The sequence below is a fragment of the Saccoglossus kowalevskii genome, chromosome 9 (genome assembly GCF_978046115.1).
Source record: "Saccoglossus kowalevskii chromosome 9, keSacKowa6.1, whole genome shotgun sequence".
In the NCBI taxonomy this organism is placed as follows: domain Eukaryota; kingdom Metazoa; phylum Hemichordata; class Enteropneusta; family Harrimaniidae; genus Saccoglossus; species Saccoglossus kowalevskii.
The window spans coordinates 3,485,300-3,511,179 of record NC_140649.1 but is presented as its reverse complement, the minus strand read 5'-3'; the positions used below and the strand labels follow the sequence as shown (position 1 = coordinate 3,511,179).

Genomic DNA, 25,880 nt, shown 5'->3' with positions numbered 1-25,880 from the left:
TCAAACCACAGAAAAATGGAGTGGTTTCATTGCTGTTTTTATATTCCATAAATTAAAAAACAAAAAAATAGAAACAAATCTCTGGCATTATGACTTGACTCTATCCTCATGATACACACTTTTTGTTCATTAGAACAACCCCTGGAAATAATTTCAAATTATGCAATTGAGTATGGAATGTCACAGGGTTAAGAAATAGAGTGTGATATTTTCTTCATTTTGTGTATGATTATGAAATTATGTTATACTTGGGTCAGACATGTCATGAGAAATTTTATAAAAACGTGATCATCTTGTGACATTGGAATACATTTGTAAGATGGTTCAATGAAACTGAATTCCAGCTTTAAGTATGCAGGCATCATATTGCAATCAATGTATCAATAGAGACAGCTGCTAGTTGGTAATCCTGATATTTTTAAATTGCTACAAATTAGTGAAACCATATGTACCATAACTCAGTTTATAATTAATATGATCAAGTAAATACCAAACCTTATATAATCCACACAGCTCTCTAGTTCCATGCTGTATACCACAAGGAGTGAGGGAGGGGCTGTAATAATAATTATTTGATTAAATTGAATGCAATGACACATTGTTGTCATGACGACCATTTACATTAAGGTACAATGTAAAAAAAAAGATTTTTGTCCACAGTAATCCAAGCCATATTTACTGTATTTAATAGAATACTCCACTAGACTTCTAGTTTGTCCACTAATAAAATGTTCCTATAAGTTTTTCTTCCATTTGTGGCAGAGTTATGGCTTGATGAAATACAAAACAATGTAGAATACATAGTAGTTGTATTATCTAGCAATATGAACTGAACTGATGGTATCACCGTCAACTATTGAACTTACTATTCATGTGAATTACATTGAAATAGTGCACATAAATACATTTTAGTTAAAATGTGTAAGCAAAGAACACTCGTATATTGTATAATACATGTAACAATACTTAAGTATTATATCACACTACAATTATGCATTCATATAGTTAACAATGGAAACACATAGAGATAATCAATCTACCAATCATGAAGCCTATCAATAGTTTCTCGCCCAAATTGATGTGTAACAAAATCACATTATATATTTTTTATAGTTTTCCACTTATTTTGGATCAAATGGACGTAATTTTTCTTTATCTAGAAGATAATCTTGGTAAAAATTAACTTTAAAAAGTATAAAACAAATTTATATGCAGATTTTTTTGAGAGGAAGGTAAAAAAGGGTGACTTTGATTCAGTATGTCTAGCGGTCAGTGGTTGTGCCCATACAGTCTTACCTTGTGTCATATTAGCTCTATTAGAACTGCATTTTCAATAGTATCACTGTTAATATAGATTGGCTGTATTATGAATCATTGAAATATGACTTATTTTCACTATAGAGCCACTCCTATTTACATAAGCATACAATGTACATGTATGCTTTACTGATAGATAAAATATGGTACACTTTGTATGCTTTGTGGATATACAGCTCTGGGTTGGCTACCCTTATATTAACATTCCAAACTATCAGTATATTGGTTCATTTTACCATTACAGCATAGTTGAACGATGCTTCTCTAAAACCATTGTTCAATCGATTTCATTTGCCTTGCACAATATTTGAGAATTTGTTCAACAAAAATTGATCAGTTATATAGTGTACATTATGCAAATGAGTTTATGTCACAAATGATTAAATGCATATTAGTCTAATTAATGAAAATACTCTAAATGGAGTGATTTGTCACAAGCATATACACTACTTTCTCAGACATTTAAAATTTCTTTGCCAGACATTTACACTACTATGCCAGATGTTTATACTACTTTGACAATTACACTACTTTTCTAAACATTTACACTACTTTGACAGACAATTATACTACTTTGACAGACAATTATACTACTTTGACATACAATAACACTACTTTTCTAAACTTTTACACTACTACACAATGTATGCCTGAAATTTACACTACTTTGACAGACAATTACACTACTTTTCTAAACATTTACACTACTATGCAAGGCATTTGCACTACTTTGACAGACAATTACACTACCTTTTGAAAACATTTACACTACTATGCCCGACATTTACACTACTATGCCCAACATTTACACTACTTTGACAGACAATTACATTAGCTTGACAGACAATTATACTATTTTGACAGACAATTACACTACTTTTCTAAACATTTACACTACTATGCAAGGCATTTGCACTACTTTGACAGACAATTACACTACCTTTTGAAAACATTTACACTACTATGCCCGACATTTACACTACTATGCCCAACATTTACCCGACTTTGACAGACAATTACACTCCTTTTATAAATATTTACACTACTATGCCAGGCATTTACACTACTTTGACAGACAATTACATTAGTTTGACAGACAATTATACTATTTTGACAGACAATTATACTACCTTTTGAAAACATTTACACTACTATGCCCGACATTTACACTACTATGCCCAACATTTACCCGACTTTGACAGACAATTACACTCCTTTTATAAATATTTACACTACTATGCCAGGCATTTACACTACTTTGACAGACAATTACACTACTTTTATAAATACTTACACTACTATGCCAGGCATTTACACTACTTCGACAGACAATTACACTCCTTTTATAAATACTTACACTACTATGCCAGGCATTTACATTACTTTGACAGACAATTACACTACTTTTTGAAAACATTTACACTACTTTTTGAAAACATTTACACTACTATGCCCGACATTTACACTACTTTGACAGACAATTACACTACTTTTTGAAAACATTTACACTACTATGCCAGACATTTACACTACTTTGACAGACAATTACACTACTTTTTGAAAACATTTACACTACTTTTTGAAAACATTTACACTACTATGCCCGACATTTACACTACTTTGACAGACAATTACACTACTTTTTGAAAACATTTACACTACTATGCAAGGCATTTACACTACTTTGACAGACAATTACACTACTTTTTGAAAACATTTACACTACTTTTTGAAAACATTTACACTACTATGCCCGACATTTACACTACTTTGACAGACAATTACACTACTTTTTGAAAACATTTACACTACTATGCCAGACATTTACACTACTTTGACAGACAATTACACTACTTTTTGAAAACATTTACACTACTTGTTGAAAACATTTACACTACTTTGACAGCTGCTGAATTTTTGCTTAGTATTTGGATCATTTTCAGCTATTACATTCTGTACATTCCAGCAGCTTGGGTGCTTGGAGAATGTGATGAAGTGTTCTGTTGGGTGTGAAAAACACTTTTCTTTTAGTGATCTGAAGAGTCTTTTACTCTCTTTATTCAGACTGCATATTTTTCAAGTACATAGCTGGACATGGCTAAGTAGTAGACTTCAAATGACTGCATTGATCTGTAACATAAGAATTGTGAACACGTTAACTTTTATACCAACATTACCATGCTTGATAAATTCTATTAATTGTCCTCAGTTCATTATGTTGCCTACAATCACCTACTCTCCTATTTTGCAAAATTAATGCTCTTTAACAATTTGCATTTAAATTAGAATATCCATATCTGATTTATAATTTCCATATGTAAAGTCCCTGTGTAATCAAAAATATAGGTTTGTTCTCAAATAAAACAAAAAATCAAAAATGTTTGTCTTCCAACCTCTTGTGTTGGAAATGCATTTCTTGTGAAGTTTTAAATTAAAGCATAAACCTATATAAGAGTAGAAGATAATGGATTTCTAGCATAGAGGTATGTGTGGGTATTAAGACCTATGGGGATTATATAGTGGTTAGTGAGGTTATGAGCTTGATTCACAGAGCCAACTGTTCACTCAGCAGTTTAAATCAGAGTTCAGTCAGCCATGTCTTCCAAACATGCAATATTATGTTTGGGAGACTGGTTTGCACTCATTCACCTGCAATTAGTATCTAAGGCAAAAAAAAAGACAGGAGAGATGGAATTATTTATGTTTAATTGTGTTTATGGCTTCCTTAACAGATCAATTATCCACTTAAAGCATAATTGGAGCAGAGAAGTGTTTGAACTGAATAAAAATATTGTTCTGATTTGAAATATTGATATCATTATAATGTTGAACAATGCAAGATTTATGTGTGCTATGAGGTAGGGTTTATGTTTTAGTAACCATGGCAATATCATTGAAGCATGAAATTTAGAAGACAGACTGGTGTGTAACCAGTGGGGGGGGGGGGGTCAGTTATTTGATACAGGTAGTTTTGTGCCAGATCACTGTAAATACAAAAAACCTACTCTCTTAGTTTATTCTGTCATCCATGAAAAGACCACATTAGAATTATTGTTTAAAAATGTGTAGATTCCCTTCAAATATAACCAATTAGAATCCTAGTCTTATAAACATAGCATTGTTGTGTACATGATAGTCTGTAGAGATGCAGCCATGTTGGTAGCCATAATGAAACATCATTCCCTCTCCATTATTCCACCTACTTCTATCAGACCTTCTATAATTTTTTCTACTTTGAGCATTAATTATGGACAATAGAGACAGAATTTCACATTTCTTGAAGATTATTTTTTGCTGAACTGTGGTTGGAATCAAGAATCACCATCCATGTATGCTATGAAAATGGAATGCAATTGACAATACTGGTTAAAAGTGTTAAAATAGATAAAACATTCCAATATCATCCGGAAGGTAGCCATGCAGCAAGTATCAAATGGTTTTGAGATGACTTTTGATTTCATTCTGAGCATTCTCATCTCTGACTGATTTAGGGTCCGGCAGTTTAATAAAGTTAATCATGTTAGTGTGTACAGAAAATCTCTTTTATTTGCAGTAAAGCTGAATTATAGTCACATTTGCTATGTTCACACGGCAGCATTCTACCAGAGCCAAACTGCTACTCCTCACACCGAGGAGATTATCTCCAATGCGTTTATACGGTCGGGAGCCGAACAAGAGCCGAAATCTGCCATAGTTTGTTTCAGTTCGATCAGAGCCGAACGGAACAGTGCCCTCAAATACTGTAGAATACTTTATTTTTATCTCTGGTGTCTTTAAAAAGTTTCAATTTTCATTGGATCTGTTCAATCTCTTCTTTTGAGTTTTTGTACGCCATTTTTCTGTTTCCCATTGACCTGTCAATCTATCGCAGTATGTCTTTACTCTGTGAAATAGATATTAGAGTGCGTACCTCTTTGTCAAATCGGAAATTGCATGAAGTTACAAACAATGTTGTCTCTGCCATAATGGAAATACGAGGTTACTTGAAGAAGACAATTGAGGGCGTGATTCAGGCTCCGATGGTCGGGCCCTGCGTGTACACAGTTGGGCCATGTCGGGGCTCAACCCTGAGGGTTTATTGGAGTTCAATGCATATACACAGCCATTTTTGCTGGCTCGAGTCGTAGGGCTCCGATAAAATGCTGTTGTGTGAATGTAGCAATTGTCTGAAAATACCGTAAAGCTTATGAATCAACTACATGTATAATGTTGTCATGTTTTAGATTAAATGAAGGACAAAAAGACTTTGAAGATTCAAAACTTATTGGAAAACAAAAATCCAGAATACACTGAGAGTCATTACAAGATAGAGTTTTTAAGTTAAAATAGTGTTCGGTACTGTAGGCACTGTACATGTGTTACAGTCAATGCAGAAACCGTGAATGACTGTTGACTGGTGTGCTGGGTTGCAGTGTTATACTATATTGTTTGCAATAAGTGTGGATGACGTAATATTTGCTGTGTTATTATTACATTTAAACTTCATATGTACAATAAATTTAAGCACATCTCCAAGGGATGTGCATCTAATCCAACTGTTGCATGTGTTATATGCTGGGACAGGGTCATTACAAGTATGACTTATTTTGACTATGTAGACAAACCTCAGTTATTTGGATAATGTACAAACCATGGAGGTAAAAATAGATGTGCAAACTAAATTACATTTAATAGCAAGTAATCTAATAATTAAAAAAGCTCCAACTCTAGTGATACTTTCAGCTACATGTATGATTGTTACCCGGTACTGTAAAGTACTTTATTTTTGCTATTTTCGTTGGAGGAATGAATCAGTGAATTTTTTTTTTTTCTATATTTTTCCATTCAACTCATTAAAAGTTAATGAAAATAACTTCATCAAAATGCCCAAAAAGTCTTTTCAGCAAAAATCAATTGCATCTAAAGTAAAGTATTTTTTAATCCAATGATTGTTGTAATATAAATGTACTGTCTCACTAATATACGAGAATATTCCACCTTACCTGGCTTCGCAGATTGACTTCTAAAAATTGAGGCCAGCTGAACTTTGCAAACCCAGTTGAATCCTGTCATTAAAAACAAATGCTGTTCCATGCCCACTGTTGAGAAATTGAAGAATGGACGTCAACTTTCATAGGAATTTCTTTCAGTGGGATTTGAAAAGTAAATCATTTCAATGAAAAGGTTTTCAAGTATACTTAATCTTTTTCAACAATTGAGGATGAAAAGAAAAATATAACTTAGTAGTGTAAATGTCGAGCATAATAGTGTAAATGTTTAGAAAAGTAGTGTAATTGTCCGTCAAAGTAGTGTAAGCCTGGCATAGTAGTGTAAATGTTTTCAAAAAGTCGTGTAATTGTCTGTCAAAGTAGTGTAAATGTCTTCAAAAAGTAGTGTAATTGTCTGTCAAAGTAGTGTAATTGTCTGTCAAAGTAGTGTAAATGTCGGGCATAGTAGTGTGTTTTCAAAAAATAGTGTAATTGTCTGTCAAAGTAGTGTAATTGTCTGTCAAAGTAGTGTAAATGTCAGGCATAGTAGTATAGTGTTTTCAAAAAGTAGTGTAATTGTCTGTCAAAGTAGTGTAAATGCCTGGCATAGTAGTATAGTGTTTTCAAAAAGTAGTGTAATTGTCTGTCAAAGTAGTGTAAATGCCTGGCATAGTAGTATAATGTTTTCAAAAAGTAGTGTAATTGTCTGTCAAAGTAGTGTAAATGTCGGGCATAGTAGTGTAAATGTTTAGAAAAGTAGTGTTAAATATAATAATTTGAATGGAGACGTCAATATTTCTTAGTATGGCCGGCCATTCAGTTTATATTATTTGTATTCATTTGTAATTGATCTGAAGGTTATAAATGTACTATGTCTTCAAGTGATAGAAAGAGTTGGTTGTCATAACAACTGAAATCTATCTCTATTATAGAATATTGTTTCTGTGACAAAATCCGCAATTTGCACACAAACTGTGACCAGCACAAAAATATTATTTAAAAAAAATTAAATCTGTTTTAGCTCAAAAATATTTTCTATTCAAATATTCAATATTTTGACCAAACATGAATCCTGCAGTATTTGTGTAGACTTCAAAAGTTTAACTGCTGTGTACCTTAACCTTTTCACCACCAGTTCCTTCTTTTCATCGCAAATTCACAAAATAGTCCCATTTATTGTCTGCACTTTGCTTCAGAAGTTTGGGTCAAAAAGAACTAAATATTTTGAGTAAAAACTGAATATTGATTCAAATTTTGTCTGTTGGGCCCAAAATTTGGGTTAATTCCCAGAAATATTGAAGATTATCATATGAGAAAAAAGTGCAGACAAATTTGGGGTGAGAAAGTCTGGTGGTGAAAAGGTTAATTGAAATCAACACTTCCTTTTTGCACTAGAGTGTTATTTCTTCTGTTGATATATCAAGTAGACTGACAATGTTTATATTTAATAGAAGTTATTTATTTGTCTGGCAAAACTAGACAAAGTAACAAATCTTGTGCACTGAATATATTACCAACTGATAGGGTTAACTTGTTCCATGGCATCAACAATCATTCACTTTTGTGTAAGCTAGTTGATTTCACAGTAAACTTTTCTTAATTTGACAAAAATTGTGAACATCTGGTAATAAATGCAGTGACTATTCAAGTCTCACTGAAATTTACAGATTTTATTTTTACATATTTAGGGTAGGCAATAATTTTAGGTAGTGTAAGGTTATTGAAACTAAACATGTTCGTGTATCAGATAATATAGTGAAATCTCTCTTAAAAGTTATGTTCTCACCTTAAAATGTCTTTTAATGTGTACAATATAGTTATAAATAAATAATCTGATTCTCTTAAGAATTATGAAATCGTTTTAATATTAGTTTTAGTATTACCATATTTAGGAGTGCTTTTTGTAATTAGAACTCGCTAATTGGCGGGTACCAAGATGTACAAGTTGTTATTTGAGAAATCTTATGGTTATCAAGGGTCCAATCTAAATTTTTATTTTATTGGTATGCAGAGATTACTTTGCTGGTGGGCAGTGGTCACACCCTGACCAGCACTCTAAGTTAACGACCACCATGGAAACAAGTTCGACTAGGACTTTTGTGACTATTATCATTTACATGCAGACTGGCATGCATCCTGCTGATGTGGATTAGAATTTGTAAACACTGATAAGCAGCAGTATATAAATTATTAGTCAGTTTTGTAAAATTGGTATCTCATTGTTTGTAAGTAAACACTTTTAGATAATAAACAAAATAGTTTTTTTGTTATCAATCTATCTCTGTCCCGAATGATGCTTGGGACCGAAACTCAACATATGCCGATATTTGCTGCCTGATCGTTCAAGAACCGAATTCACCCACTCAGTGGTGGATTTAAGAAAACATAATATACTCATTCATACTAGTATGATACATGTATGATGATGGAGGGAAGTGGAGCTAGATATGGTCGGATGCTGTAGTAATAAATGAAATAAATGCAAACCGTCGCCAGCGAAGCAATTTATATGCTGCTGCAACCGGTATTTGCTTGCAATGCTACATTGACAAGAACAATTTATTATTTGAATCTTCTTTGCCGTTTATGTGTGCAATGACTCATGATAAATACCATAACAACAAATGGATATAATTTCAAAATAGTAATTATTATTATCATCATATGCATATCGCTTTCCATGTTTGGGTCAAGTAACTGATCAATGAATGAGAGCGTGATTTCGGCACGAGTCGATTTGGTCCTGATGTGAGTCCGACTAAAGTGAACGCAACTGCTGTAATCCCTGTCCAAATATGAAAGATTAAAAATTTCGATACGTGTCAAGATCTTGTAACGTGAACATAGCAATTATAACTCACTCCTATACATATACCCGGTACCTATTAATGTTTCACATCAAAGCAAGGGTCTTGACTAGTTTATGCTACTTGAAAGAAACAAAACATTTACAGAATCGCTCATAATAAAACAAAATCAAATACATTGTAACTTTGATAATTGTTTGCAAGTGATGCTCATTCATTACGTGTAAGATTTTGGAAAATTATGGTATGAATAATAATTGTAAAAAAAGTAGACTTTGAATAATGTTGGAGATGTGCTTCTAATAGAATAAATACTGTTTTGTTATTTATACATGTATGTATGTATGTATGTATGTATGTATATATATAAAAATTAAGTTATGTGTCTATTATTTTGTGATGTACTTCTAAAATAAGATTTGGTGTTACTTTTCATATGATACTTGTCTAGCATCTAGATAGCAAACCATTAAATGTACCCAAGCAATATAACAAGGTGTTTATACATACAATGTGATGCCAAATTTAAATTATCCATATCTTTGTTTTTCTCAGGGCAAACTTTCACCATTGATAACTTGGCTCAATGCCAATACAAATAAATGTAGATTGAAAGCATAACTGTATTTTTGTTTTAAATTCAAGGAAACATGTATAATTAGAAATATTGTATTAAATAAATGCAAAACCAATAAACATGTTTAATATTATCTTTTAAATAAAAACCAGAGTGTTATTCCTTACTACTGTACATCTAGTACATTAGCAGGGCTGATCATATTACTGATTGTCTGTTTTTGGCGTCTTTTTAGCTCCGCTGTCGACTTTGTTAAGCGGAGCTTATCATACGAGTGATTGTCTGTCGTCGTCGTTCGTGTCAATGTTTTACTCATTCAACTTCTTCTTGAAAACTACATGCCTGAATGCGTTGATACTTGGTGTATATGTACCTTGGGTAGACCTCTCTTAGATTTGTTCATTTCATTATGATATCTTCAATTCTCTAATTTTGGTGAATATTTTTGTCATTTTTGGTAAAAAGGATTATTTTCAACTTCTTGTTAAAAACCGCAAGTCCAATTGCTTTGATATTACATGTGTAGGTACTACATGTGGACCTCTCTCAGATTTGTTCATTTTGTAATGATATCTTTGATTCTCTAATTTTGGTGAATATTTTTGTCATTTTTGGTAAAAGGTGATATTTTCGACTTCTTGCTAAAAACTACAAGTCCAATTGCTTTGATATTATACATACAGATACTACATGTAGACCTCTCTCAGATTTGTTCATTTTGTAATGATATCTTTGATTCTCTAATTTTGATAAATATTTTTTTCATTTTTGGTAAAAAGTGATATTTTCGACTTCTTGTTAAAAACTACAAGTCCAATTGCTTTGATATTATACATACAGGTACTACATGTAGACCTCTCTCAGATTTGTTCATTTTGTAATGATATCTTTGATTCTCTAATTTTGATAAATATTTTTTTCATTTTTGGTAAAAAGTGATATTTTCGACTTCTTGTTGAAAACAGCAGGTCCAATTGCTTTGATATTACATGTATAGGTACTACATGTGGACCTGTCTCAGATTTGTTCATTTCATGATGATATCTTTAATTCTCTGATTGAAATGTGCATTGCTAACAGGAGAGCTACATGTATCTTAGCTGAGAGGCAGCTTGTTTCTTATATTCTTCAATATTTATTTCTGGAAATATACCCTAATTTTACAGACAACATTTGAGTAAATTTTCATTTTTTACTAAAAACAATTAGCTATTTTTGTCCTAATCTTATGAAGTAAAGTGCAAACAAGACTATTTTGTGAATTTGTGAAAGAAGGAATTGGTAGTGAAAAGGTTAAACCCAGTAGACCAAGAAGGTGTGTTTGGGTCATCAAAGGTCATAGAAGATGGTCAGACTTATTGCCCACTTTGTAGTTTAGCTTTATCAATTTGTACTTGGAAGGAAATGGCGTTCTTTGTAACAGTAAAGATGTTTTCGTCACTTGCAAGATGTGAAACAAGACATGACTAGATATTCATTGGATTGTCCATTAGGTAATTGGACAATAGGTGCCTTGATAACCATTCACAAGTGTAAACATGTATGTATTGTTGGTGTTTTGACAGTCAGTACAAATACTGCTATTATTCTACTGAATGCTTCGTGTCACTCATGATAATGGTCTTTCCCAATTCTTTTTTTCAATACCTTTGTGACTTGCTATCTTTGACTTTTAAATAGACTACCAGTTCAGTCCAAAAATAGGTTACCAGTGCTTCCCTAAAAAGGTTACCAGTGCTTCCCTAAAAAGGTTACCAGTGTCATCTAAAATAGTTTCCATTTTTGTTCAAAATAGGTTTCCCTAAAACGGTTACCAGTGTTGCCCAAAATACTGTCATTCATAATAGGTTACCAGTTTGGTCTAAAATAGGTTACTGGTGTTGTTCTAAAAGTTACTGGTGTTTCCTTAAAACGCTTGCCAGTGTTGCCCTAAATATTGCCATCCAAAAATAAGTTGATGAAACTTTGCAGGCTGATGAACAAGTGTCTGTTAAATAATTGGTCAAAAATGTTGTTGTATATATTATATTTTTAAACTGTAAAAATTGCATTCTATTATAAAGAGCCATCAATAAAATACCTGGTCACAAATTTGAAGATCAGTGTTTATAAATCTTGGCCAAGCACATTGTCACATGTGGTCTAAATATAGCTAGTGGATAAATGGGACATATCATTTACGAATCTCAGTGGAAATGTAGATGGGAATTTTGATGGGAATTATAGTGGTGATACCGAAACAAACCCAGGTCCTGGTAATATACAAAGACCTGAATTAATAAAGAAAGTCAAGTTGTTATTAAAGATACATCAAGGTTTACTCAGATTTATAAAAGCAGTTTCTTGAGCATGTATGAGACATAGTTTGGTTACACTTGTGCACGCTGAGATTTTGGACATGGGTCAATGAAAGTTTTCAGTTATCAGTACAATACTAGATTAAGGGAAATCACTTTATGATGAGTTGTACCCACATAGAGTACATATTAATTCAATTGTTTGTAGATATTCCATGTATTATTTTAACATGCGTATTTTATAATTAAATGACGAGGACTGTGACATTCATGTCTTGTTTTAATTACCATACTCATTCATCTTAGCGACAACACATTCTGGTACTGCAAGGCGAATTATTTTGTTGAAAAATAATTTTGATGCGATATAAGTTTTGTAAGTGAATAATTGAGTGCATTGCATAATTGATTTTAATGAGTTTGTTGATTAATCATCACAACCTCAGTTTTGAATAATTATGCAAATATTATGCGAATCTTATTCAAATCAGTATGTAAATTTTTACCACCACAGTTTGAATTTCTGGGGAGAACACTATAAAATTAATTATTAAATTTCTGGTATAGAGTGTGCATACCGGTGTGATGATTTGTGAATACATTCACACCCTTGTGTTGTGTTCTTCATATTAGCATGTTATTATTGACCATAAGATAAATATGGTTTGAAGCATACATGTACAAATGCATAAATTATTAGCATGCTGGTAATATATTTAGCTCTGTGTTATGACCAAGTTTATTTAATTTTAAGAACCTAGTCACTGTGTGACATTTTCCTCTACATGTACATATACTGTAGTACTGTATTTCACAGTGTTACTGCTCAAATTCATTGTGTTTTAATAATTGTTGACTTTTGAAAATGCAGGATTCAGGATGATCACTATATTCATATACCTATTGTCATCCTCTCACTCGCTCTCATTAGGGTGTGTATAACTGCATTAACCTGCCAGGTTCTGAAAATGTTGCTGAAATACATTGTATGTGTCAAGTTTTAATTTTAAACCATATTAACCAATCAGGCTCTGAAAATATCTGTACATTGTATGTGTCAAGGTATAAAATCTAAACTGTATTAACCAGCCAGGTTCTGTTTGAAGGCGTATGATTGATGACTAGAAATTAATAATGATGAAAAGTGAGATGATAATCTGACACTGTTCTGACAGCAAATCATAAATTACCAATTATTGTAACAATTGTTCCCGCAGGTGTTGTAAAAACAAGTGTAGATGTAACTAAGATACATTTGTATTATTTGAAATATTTTATGTGATAAAAGAGGCCAAGGATGAAAGAGGAGAATTATCCACTGAGCCATGAGATTATTTAGCTTTCCTTCCAAAAGGTCATATGCAGACAGTACTTGAAACTAGTGTAGGAAGAACATGTGAATAATAACCCCCCCCCCTCCTCTGAGTGCAAGTTGGTGTCCTGGTGTAAAACACGGTTTACATTCTAAAAATATGAGACCATTTGAAAAACAAAAAGTTTTCATGGTTACTATCTTGTAGTTTTACATGTGTTGTAATGTAATATTGATCTTAAAGGTGTACATGAAAGTAGACAATTTCACCTAACCAGTGAAACACGACATGAGTTGTGCAATTCATCTGGGGGAGAGAGCAGTTGGTGAGCACTCGATTCAAATAGGAATTATGTGCTGAGATGATCTCTCCCTCAGGAATGGCTGTCTTTCAAAAGAACAGCTGAGCTTATACATGTACATGTATGTTGCTATATGTATGAGTGGCTATTTCTTTGCTATTCCAGTTAGAGATACGAGTCCCGATAATATAATTTATACTAATTGACTCCCGTGTGCGAAGCACAAAAGGGAGTCTTTGCAGTTACCCTGTCTGTATGTCTGTATGTATGTATGTATGTCACTTTTTTTGTTCCACCGTTATCTCAAGAACCACTAATCAAATTTTCGTGAAACTTGGTACATAGATGCTCTGGGATGATGCGCAGAGTTGATTAGGTTTTGGTAAAAATCTATGAATATTAATTACCTAATTTGCATGATAATTAGCTGATTTTTAGCTGTTCCAAGACTGTTCCACTGATATCTGAAGAACCACTCATTGGATTTTGATGAAACTTGGCACATGGATGCTCTGAACTAGTGCGCAGATTTGATTAGTTTTGGGTAAAAATCTATGAATATTAATTACCTAATTTAAATGATAATTAACTGATTTCAAGCTGTTCCATGACTGTTTCACTGATATCTGAAGAACCACTCATTGGATTTTGATGAAACTTGGCACATGGATGCTCTGAACGAATACGCAGATTTGATTAGTTTTGGGTAAAAATCTATGAATATTAATTACCTAATTTGCATGATAATTACAGTGTTCTCCCCAGAAAAATGTATCAGAGTGGCGGCTAATTTGCATATAATTTACATATCATTAGCATTTGTCTGAAGATAAAGAAAACAATAATGACAGGCTTGCATGGATGAAAATGTGTCTTTATTTTTTAACAAATTTATGTAGAAGATTAAATGAATCTGCTGCTGTGTGATTTCTATGTAATGTTGATTCTTCGGACTTTCATGGAAGCCCAGTGATCTGCAGCTTTTGAGAACGCCGTGATTTTCTTTGCTTCCCACTTCTATTAAATGACATGGCCTTCTTGTGCATCTCCGAGTGTGTGTGTTTATCGATAGCATATTTCGTAATAGTTATACATGGCATAGAATTCCATACCAAAGAACTATTTCTGGATGTTTTTAAGTTGAATTTTCCACATATGTGTCACAGCATTCCTAAAAGATAAGAAATAGGAGCGAATCAATACTTGTATTTAAAAAAATATCGTCACGATCAACACGAAAATAAACAAATTGCCGCCATTTTGAAAAGTCGCTAAACTTAAAAATTGCCACGTTAAACTTTACCCAACTATTTCAAAACACAATACTAGTATTAGTTACTTTGATAAATCGTAGCCAACAATTTTTGAACTTCCAGAAAGAAGGTCGTTTCCAAAAAAATGTTTCGACGATCGGCAAAAAATGAAGCCATACAAAAATTTACTAAACTAGGTCAAAACTCGCTTCCAAGTAAAACGCTACAAATAAATACTTTTTTACCTTTGCCATCGGATGTTTCTCTCAGCCACGTATATTTTGTTGTCCATTGTGCATCAAATCTAGAGTTTATTTTTTTGCACTTTTCGTTGTAACATCATCTTGGACACGTTTAGTACCACTGCCGACAGGGGTACCGGTGACCGCGTTGCTGGTGGGTTTATCACTCGCAACCAGGGGCCCAGCAGGGCGTTCTACGCGGAACCACAACGTAATATTTCTGCTGTTTGACATCGTTGCTTCTTCCAGCCAAATATGCTACTGAGAAAATACTCGCTATTACCCCAATTAAATAGGGCGAAAGTGTTTATTGTCGAAGTACGAAGCTGTATTAGTCCATTGTCTTTGCGTAATCACTGACATGTTTCCATTCACACCTGATTTGGCTCACAGTACCGGACGCTGATGACGCTGACTAACAGATTCGCACGTGTATTAACAAGCTAAAAGAAAGAGTAACAGGAAATGCCACAGAGTAGCGGGCAATCTCTCAGAGTAGCATAAATAATGGAGTAGCGGCCCCGCTACGCTAAAACGCTTTGGGGAGAACACTGAATTAGCTGATTTTAAGCTGTTCTATGACTGTTTCACTGATTTTTGAAGAACCACTCATTGGATTTCAATGAAACTTGGCACATGGATGCTCTGAACTAATGTGCAGATTTGATTATTTTTGGGTAAAAATCTGTTAATATTATTAATTACCTAATTTACATAATGATTAATCAATTTTTGGCTTTTCCACTGATATCTCAAGTACTAATCATAACATGTCAATAAAACTTGGGACATAGATGTCATATGACACTGCACAGACCTGATAGTTTTTAGGGTAATATCAGTACATATTAATTAATTTGCATAATTAATTAATTTTCAGCTTTTGATATTTCAAGTAGTAATGATCATGTTTCAGTGAAACTTGGTACATAGTTACTTGAGGACTGTGCAGAGACCTAATTAGTTTTTGGATAAATATTTGTGCATATTAATCACCTTATTAGCATAATTAGTTAATTTTCAGCTTTTCACCTGATATCGCAAGTACTAATCATCACATTTCATTGAAACTTGTTACATAGATATTCTAGGACTGCAGAGACCTGATTAATTTTGGGATAAATAATTGTGCCTATTAATTACCTAATTTGCATAATTAGTTAATTTTTGACTCCCATGTGCGAAGCACAAAATGGGAGTCTTTGCAGTTAGTGTGTCTGTATGTGTGTGTGTATGTGTGTATGTGTGTATGTGTGTGTGTGTGTATGTGTGTCCGACTGTTCCACTGCTATCTCAAGAACCATACATCGGTTTTTGATGAAACTTGGTGCATAGATGCTCTGGGCCAATGCGCAGATTTGATTAGGTTTTGGTAAAAATCCATGCTCGTTAATTACCTAATTTGCATGATAATTAGCTAATTTTTAGCTGTTCTATGACTGTTCCACTGATATCTAAAGAACCACTCATTGGATTTTGATGAAACTTGGTACATAGATGCTCTGAACATATGCGCAGATTTGATTAATTTTTGGTAAAAATCCGTGCATATTAATTACCTAATTTGCATGATAATTAGCTATTTTTTAGTGGTTCCATGACTGTTCCACTGATATCTAAACAACCACTCATTGGATTTTGATGAAACTTGGTACATAGATGCTCTGAACTAATGCTAGGTTTTGATTAGTTTTTGGTAATAATCCGTGGATACTAATTACCTAATTTGCATAATGATTAGTCAATTTTCGGTTTTTCCACTGATATCTCAAGTACTAATCATCACATTTCAATGAAACTTGGTACATAGATGTCATACGACACTGCACAGACCTGATAGTTTTTAAGGTAATATCAGTACATATTAATTACCTAATTTGCATAATTAACCAATTTTAAGCTTTCACACTGATATCTAAAGTACCGTAAAAACTCCAAAATTTCGACCGGTTTTAAATAATTGGTGTTCGATATGTGACGTGTTTTTATAGTCAAAATTAAGGTGCATTTTCGGACGGTCGAATTTTTCAGAATAGAAATCAGCAAATGAAAAAATGGGGATGATAGACAGTGTGCTTCATTAGTTTTTAAAAAATGCAATGTCCGTCAATTGACGTAAACTTCCTCATGTTTCACGGTAAAAGCAAAGGTCGTGGCCGAGTTGTAACTCAAAATCTAAACAAAGTCATCAATCAGTGAGTATTATGACAAGCAAAACAAAACATCAAGACGCGGAGAAGAGGTCAGCACAAAACTAATAGGTCAAAAGACAAAGCTGTCTCGCACTACCTAGAAAAACTTGCGAATGTTCGAAGTACAGGTACCCATTGGACAAAAGATGCATGGAAGTTTAGCAAACTATCTCCCCGACCCAGTGCAATGTATCCGGTTAGAATCAAAGCTCACGTGTCCCTTATTTGAGGGACCAAATTCTGCCGTAAATTCGCCCTTGGATTAAAAAATAAAATGGGATTTAAGAAAATAAAATGGGACTTTTAAGGTGTATTTTGGCGTCATTTTTCGGACATTTCAATCAATCCTGCCGGCTAAAATAGAGTCTAAGTTTTACCGTAGTCATTGACGTTTGTCTATTCAAGAGTACACGTGTATGATTTTTATCGTGACTAGCGTGAGCGGGTAAGCTTCCTTTCGAGAATGAGCTGTTATCACTGTGAACAATGTTAAATTATTCTTCAGATGACCAGTTTATTTTTTAAAAACAACTAATTTTTTTATTTAAAAAAAATCATGCCGTTTTCGCATCAAAATCCAAGCCAAAATATCGTACTACAACACCAATTTCTTCCGCATTGCGTTCAATAACATTAACATATTTAAATAAGCTATGGTAATTTGAACACGTTGGCATCATCCAGCTTTTTGATTGGTTAATTAGCGATTTGACCTATTTGACCTAAGAGAACATGGCGGATATCCTACAGCATCAAACGTTTATACGAGACCGGAATCATTCGCTTACGATGAAACTAAGTTGACTTTTATTTGTATTTCATAACCATTCAACAAATTTATTTTGTGTACATTATTATAATCACTACTGAGTACAGTAATAATCAACAATTCAGAAACGCAGCATGCCGAGATTTTTGTGTTCGTTTTTATTTGAAACTTCGTTTATTTAGAATATATTTTCGTTACCAATAAAATAAAAATCTCTCAGTCAATCAGAAACCCGGATTCATGCCTTCGAGGAAGGTCCCGTTTGAACGCTCACATCGTTTTTTTTTTCGTTTGGGGGAAAACTAAAACTGGTCGCAATTTTCGAATAAGAATGAGTCGGCAATTTTTAGTGGAGTCGAAAATTTGTAGGTAAATAAAACACAGAAACCGGCAAATAAATAGGCGGTCGAATTTTTAGAGGGGTAGAAGTTTTGGAGTTTTCACGGTACTAATTATTCCATTTCAATGAAACTTAGTATAAAGATGCTCTAGGACAATGTACAAACCTAATTAGTTTTGGGTAAAAATCTGTTCATATTAATTCCCTAATAAGCATAATAATTCATAATTTTTTGGTTCTAATCACATTTCAATTAAACTTGGAGACATAGATTTTCTGTTACATTGCGCAGAACTCATTAGTTTTACACTCAAATCTGGTCATATTAATTTTCTGATTTGCATAATTAGTTTTCAGCTAAGTAATTTCGAATTATATTTAATGTGTCTCCAATACTCTCAGCACATGGGAGTTCTTTCTAAGCTTTCTTTGATTTGCTGTTCTATGGCTGTTGCACTGATGTCTAAAAGCCACTCATTGGATTTCAATGAAACTTTTAAAGAGTACCCATCACATTTCAATGAACCTAGGACTATACACCATATTAGTTTTTGGTAAATATTTATGCTTCTTAATCACCTAATTAATATAATTAATTAATACTGATATCTCAAGTATTGATCATCACATTTGAATAAAACTTGGTACATAAGTGCTCTAGGACAATAGACAGCCTGATTAATTTTGGGTTAAAATCTGTTCATATTAATTCTCTAATTAGCATAATAATTAATATTATTTTGGTTCTAATCACATTTCAATGAAACTTTACATTGTGCAGACCTTATTAGTTTTACACTTAAATCTGTTCATATTAGTTACCTAATTTGCATAATTAGTTTTCTGCGTTTCCATCAACATCTCAAGTTCAAGTAATTTTGAATTAATTTTGAATGTGTCTCCAATACTCTCAGCACACGGGAGTTCTTTCTAAGCTTTCTTTGATTTTAGACTTGAAAGTTAACAATGATAAGGGACAAAGATGCATGGTACATGTACATGTAGGAAGTTGGTAGAATTAATAAAACTGTTCAATCTCAGTATAACAATAAGACTCATCCAAATGTTCATCTAGAATTTGAAATTATGAAATTGTAATTTTAAGGACTGCATTGACTAGTTTTTGAAAAAAAATTATAATTTTTATAAACCATGTTAAAAAATTTGTATTGATAGAAATAAATACACTTAACATTTTACCCAATGTAATCCTACATGTTGTTTGTTGGGAAATAATCCACATCAGTTTGTAGGATACTGTAACAAACTTTTTAATAATTCTGATTTCAGAACAGTCAGTCTGTTTGAATAAATGAGATCTTCAAAATATTTGAATTGATTGTACGTACATTGTGTGTATAACAAAATCAAAGTAAGATTGATGTTTATTTATGAACAAGTATGTGTATAGATGATATTCACTGACATCAGGTAACCAAGGAATGCGGTCATCTTTGTTGATAGGGCTTTGACTGACATCTGGTAACAGAGGAAAGCGGCCATCTTTGTTGACAGGGCTTTGACTGACATTAGGTATTCTAGGAAAGCAGCCATCTTTGTAGACAGGGTTTTGACTGACATTAGGTAACCTAGGAAAGCGGCCATCTTTGTAGACAGGGCTCTGACTGATATTACGTAACCTAGGAAAGCGGCCATCTTTGTAGACAGGGCTTTGACTGACATTAGGTATCCTAGGAAAGCAGCCATCTTTGTACACAGGGCTTTGACTGACATTAGGTAACCGAGGAAAGTTGCCAACTTTATAGACGAGGCTTTCACTGACATCAGGTAACCAAGGAAAGCGGTCATCTTTGTAGACAGGGCTTTCACTGACATCAGGTAACCAAGGAAAGCAGTCATCTTTGTAGACAGGGCTTTGACTAACATTAGGTAACCTAGGAAAGTGGCCATCCTTGTAGACAGAGCTTTGACTGACATCAGGTAACCTAGGAAAGCGGCCATCTTTGTAGACAGGGCTTTGACTGACATTAGGGAACCTAGGAAAGTGGCCATCCTTGTAGACAGGGCTTTCACTGACATCAGGTAACCTAGGAAAGCAGCCATCTTTGTAGACAGGGCTTTGACTGACATTAGGTAACCTAGGAAAGTGGCCATCTTTGTAGACAGGGCTTTGACTGACATTAGGTAACCTAGGAAAGTGGCCATCTTTGTAGACAGGGCTTTCACTGACATCAGGTAACCTAGGAAAGCGGCCATCTTTGTAGACAGGGCTTTGACTGACATTAGGTAACCTAGGAAAGTGGCCATCTTTGTAGACAGGGCTTTTACTGACATCAGGTAACCTAGGAAAGCGGCCATCTTTGTAGACAGGGCTTTCACTGACATTAGGTCACCTAGGAAGCGACCATCTTTGTAGACAGGGCTTTGACTGACATCAGGTAACCTAGGAAAGCGACCATCTTTGTAGACAGGGCTTTCACTGACATTAGGTAACCTAGGAAAGCGGCCATCTTTGTAGACTGGGCTTTGACTAACATTAGGTAACCTGGTAAAGCGACCATCTTTGTAGACAGGGCTTTGACTGACATCAAGTAACCTAGGAAAGCGGCCATCTTTGTAGACAGGGCTTTGACTGACATTAGGAAACCTAGGAAAGCGGCCATCTTTGTAGACAGGGCTTTGACTGACATTAGGAAACCTAGGAAAGCGACCATCAGCTGCATTAGTGGAAATCTGCATTTATGTAGATTCTAGGCATTAGTTAGTGGAACTCTGCATACATGTAGATCCGAGGCGTTAGTGAGTGGAACTCTGCATACATGTAGGTTATAGGCATCAGTGAGTAACTCAGAATTTATGTAGATTCTAGGCATTAGTGAGTGTAACTCAGCATTTATGTAGGTTCTAGGCGTTAGTGAGTGGAACTCTGCATAAATGTAGATTCTAGGCATTAGTGAGTGGAACTCTGCATACATGTAGGTTCTAGGCATTAGTGAGTGGAACTCTGCATAAATGTAGATTCTAGGCATTTGTGAGTGGAACTCTGCATACATGTAGGTTCTAGGCATTAGTGAGTGGAACTCTGCATACATGTAGATTCTAGACATTAGTGAGTGGAACTCTGCATACATGTAGGTTCTAGGCATTAGTGAGTGGAGCTCTGTATTTATGTAGATTCTAGGCATTAGTGAGTGGAACTCTGTATTTATGTAGATTCTAGGCATTAGTCAGTGGAACTCTGCATTTATGTAGGTTCTAGGCATTAGTGAGTGGAACTCTGCATACATGTAGATTATAGGCATTAGTAAGTGGAACTCTGCATTCACGTAGGTTCTAGGCATAGTGAGTGGAACTCTGCATACATGTAGGTTCTAGGCATTAGTGAGTGGAACTCTGCATACATGTAGGTTCTACTGTAGGTATTAGTGAGTGGAACTCTGCATACATGTGGATTCTAGGCATTAGTGAATGTAACTCTACATACATGTAGATTCTAGGCATTAGTGAGTGGAACTCTGCATACATGTAGATTCTAGGCATTAGTAAGTGGAACTCTGCATACATGTAGGTTCTAGGCATTAGTGAGTGGAACTCTGCATAAATGTAGATTCTAGGCATTTGTGAGTGGAACTCTGCATACATGTAGGTTCTATGCATTAGTGAGTGGAACTCTGTATTTATGTAGATTCTAGGCATTAGTCAGTGGAACTCTGCATTTATGTAGGTTCTAGGCATTAGTGAGTGGAACTCTGCATACATGTAGATTATAGGCATTAGTAAGTGGAACTCTGCATTCATGTAGGTTCTAGGCATAGTGAGTGGAACTCTGCATACATGTAGGTTCTAGGCATTAGTGAGTGGAACTCTGCATACATGTAGGTTCTAGGTATTAGTGAGTGGAACTCTGCATACATGTGGATTCTAGGCATTAGTGAATGTAACTCTACATACATGTAGATTCTAGGTATTAGTGAGTGGAACTCTGCATACATGTAGATTCTAGGCATTAGTAAGTGGAACTCTGCATACATGTATGTTCTAGGCATTAGTGAGTGGAACTCTGCATACATGTAGATTCTAGGCATCAGTGAGTGGAACTCTGCATACATGTAGGTTCTATGTATTAGTGAGTGGAACTCTGCATACATGTGGATTCTAGGCATTAGTGAATGTAACTCTACATACATGTAGATTCTAGGCATTAGTGAGTGGAACTCTGCATACATGTAGATTCTAGGCATTAGTAAGTGGAACTCTGCATACATGTAGGTTCTAGGCATTGGTGAGTGGAACTCTGCATACATGTAGATTCTAGGCATTAGTGAGTGGAACTCTGCATACATGTAGGTTCTAGGTATTAGTGAGTGGAACTCTGCATACATGTAGGTTCTAGGCGTTAGTGAGTGTTAGTGAGTGGAACTCTGCATACATGTAGATTCTAGGCATTAGTGAGTGGAACTCTGCATACATGTAGATTCTAGGCATTAGTGAATGTAACTACATGCATGTAGGTTCCAGACGTTAGTGAGTGGAACTCTGCATACATGTAGATTCTAGGCATTAGTGAGTGGAACTCTGCATACATGTAGATTCTAGGCATTTGTGAGTGGAACTCTGCATACATGTAGATTCTAGGCATTAGTGAGTGGAACTCTGCATACATGTAGGTTCTAGGCGTTAGTGAGTGGAACTCTGCATACATATAGGTTCTCGGCATTAGTGAGTGGAACTCTGCATTCATGTAGGTTCTAGGCTTAATAAGTGCGTGGAACTTTGCATACATGTAGGTTCTAGGCATTAGTGAGTGGGACTCTGCATACATGTAGGTTCTAGGTATTAGTGAGTGGAACTCTGCATACATGTAAGTTATAGGCGTTAGTGAGTGGAACTCTGCATACATGTAGGTTCTCGGCATTAGTGAGTGGAACTCTGCATTCATGTAGGTTCTAGGCTTAATAAGTGCGTGGAACTTTGCATACATGTAGGTTCTAGGCATTAGTGAGTGGGACTCTGCATACATGTAGGTTCTAGGTATTAGTGAGTGGAACTCTGCATATATGTAGGTTCTAGGTAGTAGTGAGTGGAACTCTGCATACATGTAGATTCTAGGCATTGGTGAGTGGAACTCTGCATACATGTAGGTTCTTGGCATTAGTGAGTGGAACTCTGCATACATGTAGATTCTAGGCATTAGTGAGTGGAACTCTGCATACATGTAGGTTCTAGGTATTAGTGAGTGGAACTCTGCATACATGTAGATTCTAGGCATTAGTGAGTGGAACTCTGCATACATGTAAGTTCTAGGCATTAGTGAATGTAACTCTACATACATGTAGATTCTGGGCATTACTGAGTGAAACTCTGCATACATGTAGATTCTAGGCATTAGTGAGTGGAACTCTGCATACATGTAGATTCTAGGCATTAGTGAGTGGAACTCTGCATACATGTAGATTCTAGGCATTAGTGAATGTAACTATATACATGTAGGTTCCAGACGTTAGTGAGTGGAACTCTGCATACATGTAGATTCTAGGCATTAGTGAGTGGAACTCTGCATACATGTAGGTTCTAGGCATTAGTGAGTGGAACTCTGCATACATGTAGATTCTAGGCATTAGTGAGTGGAACTCTGCATACATGTAGGTTCTAGGCGTTAGTGAGTGGAACTCTGCATACATGTAGGTTCTCGGCATTAGTGAGTGGAACTCTGCATTCATGTAGGTTCTAGGCTTAATAAGTGCGTGGAACTTTGCATACATGTAGGTTCTAGGCATTAGTGAGTGGGACTCTGCATACATGTAGGTTCTAGGTATTAGTGAGTGGAACTCTGCATACATGTAAGTTATAGGCGTTAGTGAGTGGAACTCTGCATACATGTAGGTTCTCGGCATTAGTGAGTGGAACTCTGCATTCATGTAGGTTCTAGGCTTAATAAGTGCGTGGAACTTTGCATACATGTAGGTTCTAGGCATTAGTGAGTGGGACTCTGCATACATGTAGGTTCTAGGTATTAGTGAGTGGAACTCTGCATATATGTAGGTTCTAGGTAGTAGTGAGTGGAACTCTGCATACATGTAGATTCTAGGCATTGGTGAGTGGAACTCTGCATACATGTAGGTTCTTGGCATTAGTGAGTGGAACTCTGCATACATGTAGATTCTAGGCATTAGTGAGTGGAACTCTGCATACATGTAGGTTCTAGGTATTAGTGAGTGGAACTCTGCATACATGTAGATTCTAGGCATTAGTGAGTGGAACTCTGCATACATGTAAGTTCTAGGCATTAGTGAATGTAACTCTACATACATGTAGATTCTGGGCATTACTGAGTGAAACTCTGCATACATGTAGATTCTAGGCATTAGTGAGTGGAACTCTGCATACATGTAGATTCTAGGCATTAGTGAGTGGAACTCTGCATACATGTAGATTCTAGGCATTAGTGAATGTAACTATATACATGTAGGTTCCAGACGTTAGTGAGTGGAACTCTGCATACATGTAGATTCTAGGCATTAGTGAGTGGAACTCTGCATACATGTAGGTTCTAGGCATTAGTGAGTGGAACTCTGCATACATGTAGGTTATAGGCATTAGTGAGTGGAACTCTGCATACATGTAAGTTATAGGCGTTAGTGAGTGGAACTCTGCATACATGTAGATTCTAGGCATTAGTGAGTGGAACTCTGCATTTATGTAGGTCCTAGGCATTCGTGAGTGGAACTCTGCATACATGTAGGTTCTAGGCATTAGTGAGTGGAACTCTGCATACATGTAGGTTCTAGGCGTTAGTGAGTGGAACTCTGCATACATGTAGGTTCTAGGCGTTAGTGAGTGGAACTCTGCATACATGTAGGTTATAGGCATTAGTGAGTGGAACTCTGCATACATGTAAGTTATAGGCGTTAGTGAGTGGAACTCTGCATACATGTGGATTATAGGCATTAGTGAGTGGAACTCTGCATTTATGTAGGTTCTAGGCATTAGTAAGTGGAACTGTGCATGCATGTAGGTTCTAGGCATTAGTGAGTGGAACTCTGCATACATGTAGATTCTAGACATTAGTGAGTGGAACTCTGCATACATGTAGGTTCTAGGCATTAGTGAGTGGAGCTCTGTATTTATGTAGATTCTAGGCATTAGTGAGTGGAATTCTGCATTTATGTAGGTTCTAGGCATTAGTGAGTGGAACTCTGCATACATGTAGATTATAGGCATTAGTGAGTGGAACTCTGTATTTATGTAGGTTCTATGCATTAGTGAGTGGGACTCTGCATACATGTAGGTTCTAGGTATTAGTGAGTGGAACTCTGCATGTATGTAGGTTCTAGATAGTAGTGAGTGGAACTCAGCATACATGTAGATTCTAGGCATTTGTGAGTGGAACTCTGCATACATGTAGGTTCTTGGCATTAGTGAGTGGAACTCTGCATACATGTAGATTCTAGGCATTAGTGAGTGGAACTCTGCATACATGTATGTTCTAGGTATTAGTGAGTGGAACTCTGCATACATGTAGATTCTAGGCATTAGTGAGTGGA

At 35.1% G+C, this 25,880-nt stretch overlaps 1 protein-coding gene and 1 long non-coding RNA gene across 2 annotated transcripts in view; one reads left to right on the top strand and one right to left on the bottom strand.

The window, feature by feature from the left end:
- The window catches only part of LOC100366886 (protein O-linked-mannose beta-1,2-N-acetylglucosaminyltransferase 1-like), a 156,811-nt gene that overhangs the window by 5,737 nt on the left and 125,194 nt on the right, over positions 1-25,880 (top strand). The window lies entirely within an intron of this gene.
- LOC146738061 (uncharacterized) lies at positions 14,438-15,239 on the bottom strand. Its single transcript, XR_014930488.1, has 2 exons — positions 15,078-15,239; positions 14,438-14,750 (listed from the first exon to the last, which is right to left on the bottom strand). It is a non-coding gene; the product is annotated as an uncharacterized LOC146738061 (long non-coding RNA).